This window comes from Leptonychotes weddellii, chromosome 10 (genome assembly GCF_054177405.1).
Source record: "Leptonychotes weddellii isolate Sample4059 chromosome 10, ASM5417740v2, whole genome shotgun sequence".
NCBI lineage: Eukaryota > Metazoa > Chordata > Mammalia > Carnivora > Phocidae > Leptonychotes > Leptonychotes weddellii.
Window position 1 is genome coordinate 12,048,866 of NC_138378.1, and position 17,789 is coordinate 12,066,654.

At 44.6% G+C, this 17,789-nt stretch overlaps 1 pseudogene; it reads right to left on the reverse strand.

Moving 5' to 3' along the window:
- Window positions 1-800, reverse strand: part of LOC145723747 (S-phase kinase-associated protein 1 pseudogene) — a 5,923-nt pseudogene extending 5,123 nt beyond the window's left edge.
- Between the last annotated feature and the right edge of the window lie 16,989 nt (window positions 801-17,789).

A 17,789-nucleotide genomic window follows, 5' to 3' on the forward strand; every position in this document is an offset into this window, starting at 1 on the left:
TTTGATCATACTAGAAGAAACATAGCCATACATTTGGAATCTGTACTCAAACTACACATGCAAGGAGGACAATATTCTGCTTAAACAACTGATTTGCTGCTGCCATTTGTCTACTGTTTGTCTAATATTAACAATTATAAACAGAGCCGTGCAACCAGTATTTGGAACAATCCTTACAGTGTTACAGTGTCAGGCATAACATTTCACTTCTCTTCACACCACTGGTTCTCTTTGCGTACCTAGGCTTCCTCTTCTTCAGTAAAGTCATTTTTGATATTGAAGGTCTTGCAGGTCTCCTCAGGAGTTTTCCCCTTGATCATATTGGCAACAGTCTTGCATGTAACATCAAGCAAACCTTTCATGTCTAAGTAGTTCGCAGCCAGAATAAGTTCAAAAAATGTTCCTTGGTCAACTTTCAGGAATTCTTGGTCCCAAACAGGGGTATCATCTGTCCGCTTTTCTTTTTTTTTTTTTTAAAGATTTTATTTATTTATTTGAGAGAGAGAACGAGATAGAGAGAACATGAGAGGGGGGAGGGTCAGAGGCAGAAGCAGGCTCCCTGCTGAGCAGGGAGCCCGATGCGGGACTCGATCCCGGGACTCCGGGATCATATCTGTCCGCTCTTCTTTGTTTTCATCATCCTTGGGAGGAGGGAGATCATCCTTGTGGTGGGTGCACCACTGAATGACCTTTTTTAATATTGCTGCGTTAACATATGGTAGAGGAACTGGGTCATCATCTCCTTCATCATCCATTCCCAAATCTTCCAACATGGTCTTGATAGTCACAGACTGGCAATTTCAATATCAACCTCAAATATCTCTCCATCGGAACTCTGCAACTTAATTGAAGGCATGGTGCTCGGTCTCAGGCCGACTGCGGGCTGTAGGCTGACAAGAACAGAGCGGTCTCACGTACGAGAAGAGAAAGGTGGAGAACAAGGCCACTTCCAGTGAATCTTTTTACCAGAAGCCCACCCTTTCCTGAAGTAGATCCATCTATTGCAACCAAAAGTTCTAAACCAATATAGGACGCAAAATAGTGTAAGATACCATGCAAAATGGAGCAGGCCCTTTGGAAAACAATCTAGCTCCTAAATAGGTTAAACCTAGAGTTACCACATAACTCAGCAACTCCACTCCTAGGTAGATACCCAAAGGAACTGAAGACATACATCTACACAAAACCTTGCACGTGACTGTCCATAGCAGCCTTCTTCATAAGAGCCCCAAAGTGGAAACAACCCACGTGTCCATCAACTGACGAATGGGTAAACAAAATGTGGTGTATCCATTAGTGGAACATTATCCAGTCACAAGAAGGACTGAAGTACTGATGCTTCATAGGTGAATCTTGAAACTTTAGGCCTGGTGAAAGATGTTACTCACCAAAAGCCACACATTGTAGGGTTCTATTTATATGAGATGTGCAGACAGGCAAAACCATGAGTCAGAAAATAGCTCAGTGGTTACCAAGGGATGGGGGGAGCAAGGCATAAAGAGTGATTGACTGCTAATGAGTACAGGGTTTTTTTTGGGGGGGTGATGAAAATGTAACATTGATTGCAGTGATGGTAGTAGATGTGAATCCACTAAAAACCATTGTAGACTTGTTAATTTTCTTAATATATTTTTATTTGAATTGTACACTTTAAGTGGGTGAATTTTTTTAAAGATTTTCTTTCTTTTTTTTTTTTTAAAGATTTTATTTATTTATTTGACAGAGAGAGACAGCGAGAGAGAGAACACAAGCAGGGTAAGTGGGAGAGAGAGAAGCAGGCTCCCCACCGAGCAGGGAGCCCGATGCGGGGCTCGATCCCAGGATCCTGGGATCATGACCTGAGCCAAAGGCAGACGGTTAATGACTGAGCCACCCAGGCACCCCTAAAGATTTTATTTCTTAAGAGAAACAGAGAGCACCAGTAGGGGGAGGGGCAAGCAGACTCCCCACTGAGCATGGAGCCTGATGTGGGGCTCAATCCCAGACCGTGAGATCCTGACCTGAGCCCAAGTGGGACGCTTAACTAACTGAGCCACCCGGTGCCCCTAAGTGGGTGAATTTATGGTATGGGAACTATATCTCAATAAAAGCTGATTTTTTTTTAAAGATTTTATTTTTAACTAATCTCTACACCCAATGTGGGGCTCCAGCTCATGACCCCAAGATCAAGATTCACATGCTCCACCAACTGAGCCAGCCAGGCACCCCTTATAACATATATTTTAAAAAATCAGCTTTTATTTTTATTTATTTTTTTTTTAAAGAATTTATTTATTTTTTGACAGAGAGAGAGACAGTGAGAGAGGAAACACAAGCAGGGGGAGTGGGAGAGGAAGAAGCAGGCTTCCCGCGGAGCAGGGAGCCAGACATGGGGCTCGATCCCGGGACCCTGGGATCACGACCTGAGCTGAAGGCAGACACTTAACGACTGAGCCACCCAGGCGCCCCAAAAAAATCAGCTTTTATTGATGTGGCACCTGGCTGGCTCAGTGGTAGAGCATGTGACTCTCTTGCTCTCCGGGTCGTGAGTTGGAGCCCCAAGTTGGGCATAGAGACTACTAAAAAAGAAAAAATACATAAGTAAATACATAAATAAAATAAATAAAGCATATGTTATGAGATACATTCCCTGCCTTCAAGGAACTGAAAATTTAGTTAAGGACAAAAATGATCAAATGTCGGGGCACCTGGCCAGCTCAGTTGGTTAAGTGTCCAACTCTTCATATCAGCTCAGGTCTTGATCTCAAGGTCATGATTCAAGCCCTGCATTGGACTCCACACTGGGGGTGCAGCCTACTAAAAAAAAAAAAATTCAAATGTCAGTTGCCCCATACAGGTAAGTTACACAGATGATAACTACTCAAGAGAAATGATGACAAACATGTTAGGACACGTTTCTTGAGTTTTGCTATGTTCCAGACCTTGTCCCATGTAGCTTCCGTTATCAAAGCTTACCTTCCAAAGAACTTGATAAATTCCCAAATGAGTGTCCCGGGGAAAATACATTCCCTTTTCTGGGCCTCAGTTTCTCCATTTCTGAAATGAGCTGCTTGAACTCAATGTTTTCCCACGGGCAGGTGAGATGATTTTTAGTCAAATATTCAGACAACTCTAAATAGCATTATGAGAAAATCACCCCTTTTCAATCATCTTCCAATTCTACCTTCAGTAGGAAGTCTCAGTGTGGTGCAATTTCCTTTTTGAACAAAGGACAAGCCATCAGAAATCCTAAAGTTTCCAGCAAGTAACCATATCTAGCCAAAATGTAATCATGTTATGTTGCTTCACTGTCTTTAACTCTACCTTCCATTTATGTCAAGGGACTCAGGTTTTCTCCTTACACATTGATATAATGTTTCCTTTAAAAAAAAAGATTTATTTATTGATTTTAGAGACAGGGAAAGAGAGTGCACGTGTGGGGAGGGGCAGAGGGAGAGGGAGAGAATATCAAGCAGAATCCCCGCTGAGTGTGGAGCCCAACACAGACTCGATCCCATGACCCTGAGATCATGGCCTGAGCCGAAATCAAGAGCCAGACACTTAACCTACAGAGCCACCCAGGCACCCCAATGTTCCCTTTTGAAATAAAGTTTATATAAAATCAGTGAGGGGCGCCTGGGTGGCTCAGTCGTTAAGCGTCTGCCTTCAGCTTGGGTCATGATCCCAGGGTCCTAGGATAGAGTCCCGCATCCGGCTCCCTGCTCAGGAGGGAGCCTGCTTCTCCCTCTCCCACTCCCCCTGCTTGTGCGCTCTCTCTGACAAATAAATAAATAAATAAAATCTTAAAAAAAAATAAAAAGAATTAAAAAGTTACAAGGGGCAGGGTAAAAATCTCCTTTCTTCTGCTCTCCCCGAGATGCCAAGTTTCTGTCCCTAGAGGCAGCCGGGCTTACCTGTTTTAGGAACGGCTTGGTGTATGCAGAACCCGGAGGCCTCAGGTGCAGCTGGAGTGTGATGAGCCAAGCAGAAGGAAACATTAATGGCAGGCAGGGAGGCAGGGGCTGGGGCATGCAAGCTCTTGTCAGTTGTAAAAGAAGTTTGCAATCAATTGTGATAGCAATAGCCACTGGATGTGTTTTTGGTAGGGCAACATGATCTGACTCAGGTGCCAAAGATCAGGTGGGTGATGGGGGGGCAGGACTGGGAGAGGACCAGGTAGTAGGTGGGTATGCAGGTGAGAAGCGACATGTGTTTGGGCTAGGATGGCGCAGGAGGGAAGGCTGGATGGGGGTACAGATGTACAGATTGAAGCTAGGACAGAGAAAACTTCAAGATGGATTAGATGCAGGGAACAAGGGAAAGCAGACGTTTGAGCCCCTGGGAAGAGGGGGTTGTCAAGTTTTGTGGGTGTTATAATGTCTGTAATTTACTTTAGAGTATTTCTTTTTTTTTTTTTAAAGATTTTATTTATTTATTTACTTGAGAGAGAGAGAGAGAGAAACAGCATGAGAGGGGAGAGGGTCAGAGGGAGAAGCAGGCTCCCCGCCAAGCCAGGAGCCCGATGCGGGACTCGATCCCAGGACTCAGGGACCACGACCTGAGCCGAAGGCAGTCGCCTAACCAACTGAGCCACCCAGGCGCCCTACTTTAGAATATTTCAATAGAGGGGCACCTGCCTGGCTCAGTAGAGCATGCAACTCTTGATCTTGGGGTCATGAGTTCGAGCCCCATGTTGGGAGTAGAGCTTACTTTAAAAATAAATAAATTAATTAATTAAATACTTTAATATAATCGGTTTGCTGTTATATAAATGCCAGCTTATGCCAGTGATTCTCAAAATGTAGGCCACGGACGAGCAGCATTAACATCACCTAGAACAGGTTAGGAATGCAGATCCTCTAGCCCTCCCCACAACTACTAAATCAGAAATTCTGGAGGTAGGGCCCAGCAGTTAGGATTTAACAAGCCCTCCAAATGGTTCTTTTTTTTTTTTTTAAGACTTTGAGAGAGAGAGCATGAGCAGGGGGAGGGGCAGAGGGAGAGGGAGAAGCAGACTCCCTGCTAAGCAGGGAGCCCAACCAGGAACCTGGGATCATGACCTGAGCCTAAGGCAGATTCCTAACCGACTGAGCCACCCGGGGCCCCCAAAGGTTCTGATATGTGCTCTGTTCAAGCTTTAGAATCAAGCCATGATTCTGGGGATGGTCAGCTAACTGGCTATCAAGAACAGACAGCACAGGGATAACCAACTGGCATCCTAAGAGAAATGGCCTCACTATCACAAGAAAATACAAGTGAATCGCAGAGGGCTGTGGAGACAGGTAAGAGACAAAGGGAGTGCTCTCAGCAAAAGCAGCTTATCAGAGAAAGGAAAACAAATGCTGTACGTGCCTGGAACAGCTCTTGTAGGTGTGGTTCCCTGAGCCCTGGGAAAAACAGGCCTTATCTTGAAAAGAGGAAGGATTGGATGCAGAGAAGTTTGCAGCAAACAATAGCAGTTCAGGCCTTGTTGGAGAAAACCAAGTCGTGTGCAAAAATAATAAGAAAAAAAAAGTGTTTTGGTTTTTTTAGCAGAGTGCTGACCAAAAAAAAAAAAAAAGCATACTATGGCAGGAGGGGGGGGGCGGGGGCAGGGGGTCTATTTTTAAGAACTCAGAAAGCCGAGGAACTACGTAGACACAGAGGGAAACGGAAACCAAAATTAGTCTGGGCTCACCAACTAAGAAGTAGATATGACCTAGGCCAGGGTACTTTCCTTTCAGTGATTTCAATATTTTCTCCTCCGGAAGATTGAACGGTCACCTGTTAGAAATTTAAAAATCATTCCCCAGGAAAGGACATGCACACCATCATGTTTGTAGTATTTTGCCAAAACAGTTTAACCTGAACTGAAACCTGTGGAAACAATCAGACAAAGCCAAACTAAGGGACATTTTGTAGAACTGTCCTAGACTCTGGAAAACAAAACAAAACAAAAAAAACACAGTTTTTTTTTTTTTAAAAACAAAACACTGTCTTGAAAGAGAATTAAAAAAAAAAAGCTGCTATGAAAAACTTGATTGGAATAGTTGGGGACATTTGAGCAGGAGGGGGTAGAGTAGAAAATAGTTTTACATTCATGATCCATTTCCTGAACACGAGGGTGACTATATTGGGCTAGGTAGGCTAGGGCCCCTGTTTTCAAGAAATAGATACTGGGTACTGGTGAAGAACCTCTGTTTGCGTGGAGCGCTCAAGTCATTTAGGAAAAAAAGAACAAACCAAGAGCATCTGCAAGAACAGACGTGCTACTTCTTGTAATCTTCGTCTTTTGGGAAAACCACCTTTTCCCTCCACATCTGGGCTGGGACTAGGGTGACCAGTTCCTCCCGGTTTGCCTGAGACCTTCCCGGTTTTAGTAAAATGCTGCATCCCAGAAACTGCCCACATCAATCCTGGGAAAATCAAGATCGCCCTAAAGGGAGACGCAAATCTTCCCAGCTGGGCATACGGCTTCCCGTCTAAAATAAGGAAAGGAAGGTATTTTTGTTAAAAAGCCACCAATTAGCCTCCCCTGGTCCAGGGAGTTTTCTCTGGGAGCAGGTACCTACTTATCTGAAGATCCCTGGGAGACAAGTGGACATGACTGCAAATTTTCCAGTTTGCCAGTGGAGCTGTGGAAACCAGGTGACCAAGCCCTGGGTCTGAGCCTTGGTTAAGTCCTGGAAAAATGAAAGAAAGTCTATGTGGAATCATTACATTCAAACCGGTGGGAAGTTTTAGCTCTGCTCTAAGCATTATTCTCCTGAGAAGGCAAGGGACCAGGGGCACATATTATCCCCTCAGCCTGCCAAGAGAAGTCACCGGGAAGCTGCCTTTCCTGTTTTGCGGTCCCCTGCCTTGAGTTAATGGACTGCAGCATGGCATCATCGGTTGGGAGGGAGCCACTTAGAACCAGGCGGCCTGAGTTCAAAATCTGACTCAGCAGCGTGGCCTTCAGCAATGACTTCATTTCTCGGTGCTTCAACTTCCTTGTAAAAGGAGAATAATGGGGACACCTGAGTGGCTCAGTTGGTTAAGCATCTGCCTTCAGCTTAGGTAATGATCCCAGGGTCCTGGGATCGAGTCCCTCACCAGGTTCCTTGCTCAGCGGAGAGCCTGCTGCTCCCCCCTGCTTGTGCTCTCTCTCTCTCTGACAAATAAATAAACAAAATCTTTAAAAAAAAGAGGGAGTAATGATCAGAGCAACAGCATATGGATGTGATAACAGTCAAGTAGATTAATATATGTGAAGTGCTTAGAATAGAGGTTGGCAAACTTTTCCTATAAAGGGCCAGGTAGTGAATATTTTATGTTGTGGGCCATCTGGTCTGTGGTGCGACTATCCAACCCTGGAAAGCGGCTATAGACCGTGTGTAAACAAATGGGCATGGCCGTGTGCCAATAAAAGTGTATATTTTTCTTTAAAAACAGGACAAGGAACCGAAGACAAGGACCAGCTCAGATGTGCTTCAACAGGTAAATAAACTGAGGCACATCCTTATCATGGAATACTGCTCAGCCGTCAAAAGGCACGAACTATTGATACACACTACAGTTTGGATGAATCTCCAGGGAATTACGCTGAGCCGGAAAAAAAAAAAATCCCTGTAGTATACTATATGGTTCTAATTGTATAACTTTTTTTTTTTTTTAAAGATTTTATTTATTTGACAGAGAGAGACACAGCGAGAGAGAGAACACAAGCAGGGGGAGTGGTAGAGGGAGAAGCAGGCTCCCGGCCGAGCAGGGAGCCCGATGCGGGGCTCGATCCCAGGACCCTGGAATCATGACCTGAGCCGAAGGCAGACGCTTAACGACTGAGCCACCCAGGCGCCCCTGTATAACATTTTTGAAATGACATTTTAGAAATAGGGGTTGGATTAGTGGTTGCTAAGAGTAAGGGATGAAGACTGGTGTATAATCTGGGAGAGGTGGGTGTGCTTACAAGAGGGCATGGTGAAGGACCCCTGTGGTGTTAAAACTGTTTCAGCATCTTGACCATGGCAGTAGATACATAACCACAGATGATAAAATTGTAAAGGACTAAGGCGCCTGGGTGGCTCAGTCGGTTAAGCGTCTGCCTTTGGCTCACGTCATGATCCCAGGGTGTTGGGATCGAGCTCGGTATTGGGCTCCGTGCTCAGTGGGGAATCTGCTTCTCCCTCTGCCCTCTGCCCTTGCTTCCCATGGCCACTCTCTCTCTCTCTGTCTCTCAAAAAGAAATTAATTTAAAAAACTCTTCTAGGGGCGCCTGGGTGGCTCAGTCGTTAAGCGTCTGTCTGCCTTCGGCTCAGGTCATGATCCCAGGGTCCTGGGATTGAGCCCCGTATAGGGCTCCCTGCTCTGTGGGAGGCCTGCTTCTTCCTCTCCCACTCCCCCTGCTTGTGTTCCCTCTCTCGCTGTGTCTCTCTGTCAAATAAATAAATAAAATCTTTAAAAAAAAAAAAATCTTCTAAAAAATTGTATAGGACTAATACACACACACATGCACAAATGAGTACAAGGTAAACTGGGGAAATCTAAATAAGATTGGTGGATTGTATTAATGTCAATAGCCTGAACATGATATTATACTTCCTGTGTATGTGTATACTAGCATAATGTTATCACTGGGGGGAAATGGGCAAATTTATACAAGAGATCACTCTGTATTTCTCTTTCTCTCTCTCTTTCTTTCTTTCAGGATTTTCATTTTTAAGTAATCTCTATACCCAACGTGGAGCTCAAATTTACAAACCCGAGATTAAGAGTCACGTGCTCTTCTGACTGAGCCAGCCAGGCGCTTCTCTCTGTATTATTTCTTCCAACCGCATGTGAAATCCACAATTAACTCAACAAAAATTTCAATTAAAAAAAAACACAAAACAATAAAGTGGGCCGGATTTGGCCTGTGCAGTGTGTGTTAACATTCAGAAAGTCTTGAGCAAACCAGGATGAGCTGGACACCTATCTTCACTTTCTGGAAAACCCTTCAGTCCCCAGGAAACTAGGATCGTTGATCACCGGATATCTGTGTTACTGTTATTACTAGTGTAATTATTTTAACAAGAATCACACATCTGCAACATGTAAATGAATTCAGCTCTGCCAGCATCTCTCCTACTAACTCCAGTAAAAGCAACAAAGCCCGACCACTTCCCCACGCAATCAGAGGCAGCAGGTAGAAACAGTGAACGGAACCTGCGGTCTTTCAATAAAAGGTCTGACTGGGACTCTGCATAACTCATTTGTTTAAATTTGTCTTTCCCACACATAACAATAGCCCCTATTGATAGAGCATCTGCCACATATACCATACTGTAGGCCCCAACGCAAAACTCTTTACATATCTTATCTCATTTAATCCTTGAGCAACTCAACAAGCTAAGTACCAGTTATCATCCCCCTTTTGCAGCTGGGCAAAGGGAGCCTCTGATGAAGCAAATTGCCTCAGGACACACAGCTAGAAAAGACCACGCCTGGATTCCAAGTTAGGTCTGGAAGAGTTCCTGATTGTGAATACAGAGCAGGGGTTCTCAGTAGTGGCCGTGCATTGGAAACCTTCCAAAGCCCAGACCCCTGTGCCCAGATGGACGATTTAATTAGTTGGGGTAGGGCTCAGGCATCAGTGTTTTTTCGGAATTCCCCAGGTAACTGATTTCACGTGTAGCCAGTGCTGAGCATCACTGCGACTCGTGTTGTGACTCGGTTTTCCATACTTTGTGCACTGATCCATTAATGTGTCTTGAAAGCAATTTAATCTCGCCCATCCAGTCTTTTTTGTCAAAGAGTAGGTTAGGATAGGATAAGACTAGAATAGAAGTGAGAAGAAAATACTGCATCACCCAGAGCAAAGGAAAGTATTCTGGAAACTTACATTTCAGGAGTGTGTGTGCATGCACGTGCCATCATGACATAAAATGTATTTCTTACTGTGAATCAAGATCAAAAACGTCTGAAAGCTACTCTTTTTTTTTTTTTAAAGATTTTATTTTATTTATTCGACACAGAGAGACACAGCGAGAGAGGGAGCACAAGCAGGGGGAGTGGGAGAGGGAGAAGCAGGCTTCCCGCGGAGCAGCCAGCCTGATGTGGGGCTCGATCCCAGAACCCTGGGATCATGACCTGAGCCGAAGGCAGACGCTTAAGGACTGAGCCACCCAGGCGCCCCTGAAAGCTACTCTTTTAGACTGGTCAACTCCAGAACACAGATATGTTCCATTTGACCCATACAATGTTTTAAAAACTCTAAATCAATTGCCAGTCTTTGGATATTGGTAGATTTTAACTGAGGATCTGGATTTCTATCAGTTTCTGTCTTCTTTCAAAGTGTGAACACAAGGGTGTGGGAAAAAAGGGTCTCCTTTCCTGCATGGTCAGTATGACCATGTTTACCACAGTTTCTCCAGTTTACCACAGTTCCCACCATTCCCTGATACTCCCAGACACTGAAGCCGAGTGAAAGTTATCACCTATTGTCTTACACAACCCAGTTCTATTCCCTGCATCCCGGGCTCATGCTGTACATTTGAGTTTGTCACTCCTGCCCAGAAACTGAACTCCATCTGAGCTGAGATTATTCTGTTGTTGTTTCGTTCTGTTTTGAAGTAAGCTCTAGGCCCAACGTGGGGCTTTAAGAGTCGCCCTCTCTACCGACTGAGCCAGCCAGGCACCCCTGTTTGGGTTTTTATTATATCCCAAACAGATAGCAGGATCATAGGAAATATTCAATAAAGTTTAGAAAGAAAGGGGGGGCGGGGAGAGAGAAGGCCAGCCTACCAAAGATTTTATTTGGTCATAGGCAAGCCAAAGAATTAGTATGGGTTCCTTTATCCTTTGTCTTCAGACACAGAAGATACAGTAAGGCTGTTCTCTTAAAAAAAAAGAAAAGAGGGTACCTGGGTGGCTCAGTTGGTTGGGCGACTGCCTTCGGCTCAGGTCATGATCCTGGAGTCCCGGGATCGAGTCCCGCATCGGGCTCCCTGCTCGGCGGGGAGTCTGCTTCTCCCTCTGACTCTCATGCTCTCTGTCTCTCATTCTCTCTCTCTCAAATAATAAATAAATAAAATCTTAAAAAAAAAAAAAAAGAAAAGAAAAAATGACCCCATTATTCAGCCTTAGCGGTTTCCTCACTATTAACCAGATTGAGCAGCCATGCTGTGGAATAAAGATTTTTTAGTAAATCAAAACATGCGATCTTGTTTTACCAGTTTTCACTTTTCACGGAATTAATGCAAATGAGATTTGAGTATTTGGGAGGCCGCTGGTGCAGATAAGGGTGGCAAAAAACCGGCTTGAACTTCCCCTCTGGGGTTAGTCTGCACTCTCTCTGCCTTGTCAAGCCCCTCTGAAATGCGCATTTGATGTGCCAGGGGTAAATGAAAAGTAAGTTCGAAGTGACACGGGCCTCAGTTCCTTGGAATCGGGTGCTGAGACCTGGAGGAGCTGGAGGAGCAGGGACGGTCGCGCGCGCGCGCACTGATACACATGCGCGCACCCGCATGCGGTCTCTCCGCCGCCCAGCTGGGTTTCCAGCGGCCTGGTCAGCAAAGGCAAGCTTTCTGTAAATAAACACGCTGGGATCTTTCAAGGCCTTGGATTCTGGATGCCGCTCCGGGTCTTGCCAGCGTTGCCAACTTTTATAAGTATGTTCCGCAAGACTTCAAAAGCCAGACGCCCTGGCCACTTGGTTCTTGCAACCGGCAATTAGGGTACACAATGCCTCCTCTCCCAAAAATGAAGGTCTTGTTTTGAAAAAAATATCCCCCCAGGTTTAAAGAGGCCATGGGGGCGCCTCGGTGGCTCAGTCGTTAAGCGTCTGCCTTTGGCTCAGGGCATGGTCCCGGGATCCTGGGATCGAGCCCCGCATCGGGCTCCCCGCTCCGCGGGAAGCCTGCTTCTCCCTCTCCCGCTCCCCCTGCTTGTGTTCCCTCTCTCCCTGTCTCTTTCTGTCGAATAAATAAATAAAATCTTAAAAAAAAAAAAAAGATTTCTCTAGCACTAGTTTTCATGCAAGGAATTTTGGTTCAGCTTGGTTCAGCCAAAAAAATTCTAGAAGGGATTCTGGCTCTACCAGAGTTCCCCAAAGTTTAGTCACTCACTCGCAGAAGGCCTTTGGGATTTTTGCCACAGCCACAAACCACCTCATTATTATTTACTTAATATTTTTTTTATTTAAATTGACTCGCCTTTGAAGTTAAATTTCTTTAAAAAGGAAAGTTTATATGATCTGCTTTTCTTCCTTAACTCAATTGTGGTTTCCTCTGGAAAGGTGACATAATATACAGGAGGCACTAGACTCCACGCCTCTCAACGTGGCCCCTGGTAATGTGGACCCCCAGGCCTCAACTCATACCTGCTGAATCAGACTCTGCATTTTGAAAAAATCCCCCCAGATGATTCATAGGCACATTAGTCTCTGAGCAGCCCTGGCCTAAGGGACAAAGTACAGAAAACAGGTCTGAACTACAGGTAGGATTCAATGAAGGACCTAGAGACCCAACTCTCCTGCCTCCGTGCAAAGCATGCTGGGACTGGGAGGTGCCCTCAGGGTCATCCAGTCACTCCAAGTGCAATTTGGTAGCATTCTGGTTTCTTTTCCCACATTTCTTTCTTTCTTTTTTTATTTTTATTTTTTATTTATTTTTTAATTTTTTTAAAGATTTTATTTAGTTATTTGACAGAGAGAGAGAGAGGGAACACAGGCAGGGAGAGTAGGAGAGGGAGAAGCAGGCGTCCCGCTGAGCAGGGATCCTGGTGCAGGGCTTGACCCCAGGACCCTGGGATCATGACCTGGGCCGAAGGCAGGCGCTTAACGACTGAGCCACCCGGGCGCCCCTCTTTTTTTTTTTTTTTTAAAGTAAGCTCTGCACCCAACGTGGGGCTCGAACTCCCAACCCTAAGATTAAGAGTTGCACACTCTACCAACAGAACCAGCCAGGTGCCCCTTTTCCCACAGTCTTAATCTGCTTGGATATGGTGATGACCTCATTTTCTGGTTCAGAGGTAGGGACAGGATTTATTTATTTACTTATTTTATTTTATTTATTCAAGAGAGACAGAGAGAGAGAAAGGCAGAGGCAGAGGGAGCCTGATGCGGGACTCGATCCCAGGACCCTGGGATCATGACCTGAGCTGAAGGCAGACACTTACCTGACTGAGCCACCCAGGTGCCCCATGGAGACAAGATTTATGATTGGCCAATGAGAATTTCCCATTCCTCCTGGGTATAGTGATTGGTTCAAGGATAGGGTTGTGATCCAAGCCAAGTCATTGAAGCTCAATTCTTAAAACTTCTGTTGGAACAGTTGCCTAAAAGATACTCATTGCTGAGTAGGGAATAAGACTGTAGCTTCTGTGGTCATCATTTGGTAAGCTTCTGCCTGAGAATAAAGTCAGCACTCAAGAAAGCAGAGACAAGAGATGAAAAGAGAAACCAAATATTGATGATATTGTTGCCTGGATCCAGCCATATCTGAAGCTGAATGTCCCTATCATCTGAGATGTGCATGCTGATAAATTTCTCCGTTTTTTTTTCTTCTGGGCTTTCTATTTCTTGCAATAGACAATATAACATATATATGAATATCTGCAATAAATGGCAAAAGATACTGCAGACTATTGTTGGCCTGTTCAAAAAAATTCTCCCTTTTTATTTTTTATTTTGTATTTTATTATTATTATTTTTAAAATTCTCCCTTTTTAAATCAGAATTCTGGTTGTGATTGGGTTTTCCCCTTCTCCTGGTGGCCATGTACTTCCAGGGAGATGGGTCCTGGTCTCAGCCTCAGCCTGAGGAACAGAATCAAGATGGAAACAGGCCAGTCATATTGATCCAGACCCTTTCCGGTGATCGGTTTGGGCACTGTTATGTGATATCTTCTGGAGCAACAAGACAAGAAGAAAAATCTGCTGAGTGCTTCTGGGAAAGGTTTTTCTCATTAACAGAGATACATGACATTGTGACCTGAATGTCTGGAATTGCGGGCATTATTTTGCCACCACAAGTGAGCAGAACTAACATGCTGAAAGCGGCAGAGAAGAAATGCAGAAAGAACTTAGGTCTTAGGGCGCCAGGGTGGCTCAGTCAGTTAAGTGTCTGACTCTTGCTTTCAGCTCAGGTTTTGATCTCAGGGTTGTGAGTTCAAGCCCTGCATTAAGTAGGCTCTGGGAGCCTACTTAAAACACACGCACACACGCTAACAGAAGTGTTTTCCCTTCAGGAGCCTCAGCTAATATCTTATATCTTTTTTTTTTTAAGATTTTATTTATTTATTTGAGAGAGAATGAGAGACAGCACAAGAGGGAAGAGGGTCAGAGGGAGAAGAAGACCCCCCGCTAAGCAGGGAGCCTGACGTGGGACTCGATCCCGGGACTCCAGGATCATGACCTGAGCCGAAGGCAGTTGCTTAAACAACTGAGCCACCCAGGCGCCCCGCTAATATCTTATCTTATTGGCTTTGACTTGGTTATGTACCCATCTGTGAACCAAACTCTGATGCTAGGGAAAAGAAAATGTATCAATTGACTTAAGTCAATCAGAACCCAATTCCGAGCATTAGGTAAGGTATATCCTACCCCAAAACACATGAGATGACAGTGTAGGAATTGATGTTTTGTGGTCCAATAAATAGTACCTTGGAAAGATTACAAAAAGACACTTAAGTTCTCTTCCAATCCATAGAGCTATATGACTTTGGGGGAAAAAAGAGAAAGAAGAAAGAAAGGAAGGAAAGAAAGAAAGAAGAAAGGAAGGAAGGGAGGAAGAGAAAGAAAGAAAGAAAAAGAAGGAAAGGGGGAGGGAGGGAGGAAAGAAAGAAGAAAGAGAGAGAGAAAGAAAGGACAGATGGTGCTTAGTATTATGGGGGATTAAGAAAATGTGTACCATATGATTCCTGCTCGCAGAGAATTTACAAGTGAAATTAACTACTCCTTCATAGATCAGCTTGGAAGGTCTGCCCTTCCGAGACTATACTTTTTATTGACTACTCTATTACAGTAACAGTAGCCACTGTAACAAATAAACCCCAACATTTCAGGGTTGCATAACAGAAGTTTATCTCCAGTTCACATCGCTCTCCCGCCCTGTGTCGCCAGTTGACTGATGGCTCTCCATCACTGTCGGCATCCGGCACTGGCAGGGAGGAGTGAGTGGACAAAGCACACGTTTCCCAACTGCCTGGCCCTGAGCTAACACACATTGTTTCTTTGCTTTTGCTCACATTCTATTTGCAAGAACGAATCCCATGGCTGGACTCAGATGCAAAGGGGGCTGGGAAATGTCCCTTGTTGGGCAGCTGTTTTGAAGTGACAAGTCTACCCTCAGGGTAACTAGTCATCTCTGCCACTCAGATTGTGCTTCTAATAATGGCGAGTCTCCACAAGGATGCGGAAATTCCTGGACCATGTGTAAGCAATTTAAACCATACACCAGCACTTCTCAGTCTCAGCACTATTGACATTTTGGGTCAGATAACTGTTGTGGGAGGCTGTCCTGAGCACTGTGGGACGTTTAGCAGCATCTCTAGCCTCCACGCACCAGATGCCAGGTGCTCTCACTCTTTGCACCAGTGGTGTCCACCAGAAATGTCTCCAGACATTGGCACTGTCCTCTGGAGTACAACACATTTCCATCCCCCAGAAGGTTCCCTTTATCCCTTCCCAAACCCAGTTAAGCACTATTCTGATCTTGTCACCCTTAGTTTTGCCTATTCTTAGACTTTATATGAATGGAACCATACAGAATGAACTTTTTTTTTTTTTAGATTTTTATTTATTTATTTGACAGAGAGAAAGCACAAGCAGGGGAAGGAGCAGACAGAAGGAGAGGGAGAAGCAGGCTCCCCGCTGAGCAAGGAGCCCGATGCAGGGCTCGATCTCAGGACCCTGAGATCCTGACCTGAGCCGAAGGCAGACGTTTAACAGACTGAGCCACCCAGGCGCCCCCAGAATGAACTCTGTTGTATCTGGTTTCTTTCACTCAAATACCGTTGTTCAGATTCAGTCATGTTGGCTATGGGACGCATTGGTAGTTCATTTGTTTTTATCGTTGAGGACTCTACTTTTTCACTATGCCTTCCACCTTTTCTGTATCTGTCCTCTTGTCAATGAACACTTGCTATTTTCGTGTGGACTATTATGGAAAAAAGCTGTTATGAACATTCTTGAACAAGTATTTTTGTGGCCATGTGCACTCATTTCTCTTAACCCAAGAGTGGAATTACTGGGTCATAGGGGAGGCATATGTCTAACTTTACTAGACACTGTAGTTGGTCTTTTAAAAGAACTAACTTATTGTTTCCATTATTTTAAAAGTAATACATATTCATGAAAACAATGCCAATGATACTCAGGATAATGACAGTTAAATTTTGTATGGTATTTACTGTGTGACAAAGCACTGTTTGAACTGTGGTAGGAATATCTGAACTCACTGAAATCTCACAGCAACCCTGTGAAGTCGGCATTACAATCCCCACTGTCTGCACTTGAGCAGGGAGAATCCTGAATTGCAGAGCTGGGCAGGCACTTCCGGCTCCTGAGTCTGTGCTCTGATCTTAGCCACAGCTTAGCTCTATCACCTACCTGGCCCCACTATTAGGTGGGAAATCAAAGCCTCCTCACACCCCTTTCCCTGACCCTTCCACCCAGCCCAGGCTCAATCCCCAGAGGTAACCATTATGAGCCCTTTTTCTGCTGTCTTTCTAGAACACTCTATGTTGGGGCAGCTGGTTTAAGAGATTGAGGTTTGAAGCATCACATACTTAGCAGTGTGACCTTGGGCACATCTCTGACTCTCCGCATCTTCTGTGTCCCTAAAAGGCACACCGTCACAGGACCCATCCCTCAGGGTGGTTGCAAACACCAAAGGAGTTGTTGTGTTGTTGTTGTTTTTAAGTATAAAGCACTCAAAAATAAATAAATAAATAAATAAAAAATAAAGCACTCAGCAGAGTGTCTGGCTCAAGGTGAACACTCAAGAGATACTAGCGTCCAGTGTCTCCAAGCCCGCAAGAGGCAAAAAGGGATCTCACTGTGCTTGTCACACTTGTTTCCTTCCCCACCTGAATGATAAAGCATGAAAGCAGGGCCCAGGGAGGCACTCATATAAGCAAGAGAAACAGGTGTATGTCTTACAAACATTCCACTCTGAGAACTTCAGAAGACTGGAGCGTCCTGCTAAGACAGTTCCAAGCACAGTCAAGAGAATTGTGAGTTCAAACGACAAACAGGGAACCCCCAAGATGGCAAGGCCCCCTCCAGGCCTGAGCCGGAGTCTGGGAGACAACAGAGAGGAGGGAGCCGACTTCCCGATCTCGTGCCCTGCAGACCTGGTAGGCACTGCAAAATGAATCAGTGAGGAAAACCCAGTTTTCCACCTTCCTTGACTGTGTGTGTTTGCTTGGGTGTAAGCTTGCTGGGCGTTCTGGGAAGGGGCTGTTCCTTCCTGCTCTTCCAGGCTCTGTAAGAATAAACAATAATGTCACAAATATGTGCTGGTAAAATACATTGTTTTTATACCAAATGGAAACAGGAATGTGTAGACTTTATTTTTTTTTGCAACTCATTTTTTTCATTTCATATTTTTGGACATGTTTTTCCAGAACAATACACCTTTTTCTTTCTAAAGTTTGCAGTATGCCGTTTTATAGGCAGACCACAATATAGTTGACGAGGTTTTCTCAAATCACCAGATGATGGATACGGGGGTTGATTATACTATTTTCTCTCCCTTTGATTATGTTAGAAATTTTCCCTAATAAAATAATAATAATACAATAAAGGAAAGCTCCATACTATAATATAACTTTTCTATTTAAGCCTGTGAAGTTGACTTCCCCATCAAAGGC